This window comes from Chiloscyllium plagiosum, unplaced genomic scaffold, assembly GCF_004010195.1.
Source record: "Chiloscyllium plagiosum isolate BGI_BamShark_2017 unplaced genomic scaffold, ASM401019v2 scaf_93547, whole genome shotgun sequence".
NCBI classification, from domain to species: domain Eukaryota; kingdom Metazoa; phylum Chordata; class Chondrichthyes; order Orectolobiformes; family Hemiscylliidae; genus Chiloscyllium; species Chiloscyllium plagiosum.
Window position 1 is genome coordinate 1 of NW_025196354.1, and position 2,597 is coordinate 2,597.

The 2,597-nt window shown below is 42.7% G+C and overlaps 1 non-coding gene across 1 annotated transcript; it reads right to left on the reverse strand.

Moving 5' to 3' along the window:
- Window positions 1–1,778: 1,778 nt before the first annotated feature.
- On the reverse strand, window positions 1,779–1,852 carry trnat-ugu. The gene has a single exon. It is a non-coding gene; the product is annotated as a tRNA-Thr (tRNA).
- Between the last annotated feature and the right edge of the window lie 745 nt (window positions 1,853–2,597).

The following is a 2,597-nucleotide window of genomic DNA, read 5'->3' on the forward strand; positions in this document are numbered from 1 at the left end:
AAGTGCTACACTTATTGACTTTGATCTCCAGCATTTAAAGTTACCACTTTCTGCTGAGGTGCGGTACATTCAGGTACGGTTCCTGAGATGTAATAACGTGGTCGTGATGACAGAGTGAATTTGTAGTTGAAAACTTATCCGTGAATCAATATTATTCTCCCGATCCCACTCTGCCGAGGACAGGCTGTTTCGATGGAGCTTGTTACAGTCGGTCAATTTGAGAGTTGTGCATTTGGCAGGTCGCGAAAACGTGAATTCCCAATGCATTGTTTAGACTCGAATACGATACGGAGACGTTCGGTCTTGGGTCTTCCACGGCCTAAATTTGAAAGTGAGTTTGCATGTGCAAAGTCGTTGTCGTGTATATTTGTGTCTGAAAGTGTAACCAGTTATATTTTCTGATGGATTTTAAAAATGAAGCGATCAACAGAATGTTGATTTTCATTTTACTTTGATAATGTAAATCTGAACCAAAAATATGAATTGTTGGAGAAACTCAGTCGACCTGACAGCATCTGTGGAGAGAAACTGAGTTAAAGTTTTATATCGACAGAAACACGTTACTTATACGTTTCTATATAATAATGCTGGAAAAATTATCAGTCTTATCTTTTGAATCAGGATTTTTATCTCAATGACAGACAACCGTCACCTTTACAAATTCAGAAGGACTTTATTGACTATAATGCTCTTTCCGTTGCTCTCAGTTGGTGAAAGGCTGTGCTTAAATGATTGCCTACTTTCGTTTCCTTTCTCTCAGTTTGCAGCAATGTCGAATAGAGAATTGGTCATTTCGGTGTCTAACTCAGCATGTGTCTCCATATGTCTCTCTTTGTCTCTGTGCATCCACCTCACCCTCTTCCTGTTACATTTTCCGACACTCTGCCTGTCTATACAGCTCTTTACCTATTTCGGCCCTGTGAAAAGTCTGACATTAGATTACTTTCAGTGTGGAAACAGGCCCTTCAGCCCAACAAGTCCAAGCGCAATGCACCCTTAACCCTACCCTAGCACTATGGGCAATTTAGCATGGCCAATTCACCTAACCTGGACATCTTTGGAATGTGGGAAGAAACCGAAGCACCCGGAGGAAACCCACACAGACACGGGAAGAACGTGCAAACTCCACACAATCAGTCGCCTGAGGCGGGAACTGAACCCGGGTCTCTGGCGCTGTGAAGCAGCAGTGCGACATTTCGAGACAATTTGAGTGTGCAGCTACTGAGAGGCTTTTTGCCCACTGACTGGAGTGCGTTGAACTGGGCTCACATTCTCCGGATAACGGGTCTGTCACTTCAAACCAGGCAAGGCGACACTTCTTCCTCAAACAATTCTGACTGTTTCGAATTCAAAATTGAATACCTAATCCACAAGAAAAAATGCAATTATTCTACAAATAAAGAAGCACATTGATGGATATATTGTTGGTTTAAATGTATGAACGGTGGCATCAGAGAATGAGAGTGATCAGTTGTTGGTATCTCTGCCATTGCCACAAAATTCCCCGGAAAATCGGCAGCGTCTCCTGCCTCATCTCATTATTCCGATATCTGGTAATGAAGGGGGGGGGGGGGGGAGGGAATAAAAGAGGAGCAGAAGCAGAAGTGCTTGTGGAATAATGGAAAGAAACCACAGACATAAGTAATAGTTCGGAATATTAAAAAATGGCATTCACTGTTGGAACTTAACCCGGATCACCAAATCATAATTGGGTGAAAGTCCAAAAAGGTGCTCAGTAATTTTCTGAAACACCAAGCCCAAGTATGAACGCAACAAATAGGCACCGCTGGGAGTTGAACCCAGGATTTCTTGTTTACAAGACAAGCGCTTTAACCAACTAAGCCACGGCGCCACAGCGTTTATGCCCTCACTCATCCATATGTGGAGTTGCTTAACCACTTCCTCACAGTCTTTGGACATGTGTTTTCGGATCAATGTTCCTCACAGAGAATTGTATTCAATCCTCGAATTTTCAAATACAAACAGTTTATAGCTGAAAATTATCCACTGAAAAGGCACAGAAAAAACATAATCTCTTCTTGCATTCATTTAAAACTGGTATTTTCACCTGGTTAAAGTGACAGGAGAAAGAGGATGTGCTCATTCTATCGGGGCCCATGAACCACGTTAATACACACAGAGGGGACATCACATCAAGAGGAACAAGGTCATTGCGGTGAATTGACTAGCTGTAATGTGTAAGTAAGTATAAGCATTGGGCAGTAAAAGCTGACCCAATGGCACCGACATTGAGTTTTGCACCATCAGTTCCGCGCTGACTTCCTGCCTTATGCCTCCCAGGCATCATTGTCTATCACTTTATTTCACTGTCTTCGTCCACGTCTATTTCCAGGATTTACACTCAGCGACACTGAAGGATCAGCGAGATACATCCAACTCGGAAAGATGATATTATTGAATGGGCATTTGCGGTGGCCCTTTCCAGTGTACCTGCTGCCTTTGTCGTTATATACGGATGGAAGCAATTACTGACCGATTCTGGCAGGATCTGGGTGTGTGCTCTGTATGCAAGCAAGATTTGTTTTCATTCTAATAATTCACAAAAAGAGAAGTAAATCTTCTTTACCTGAGTGGGA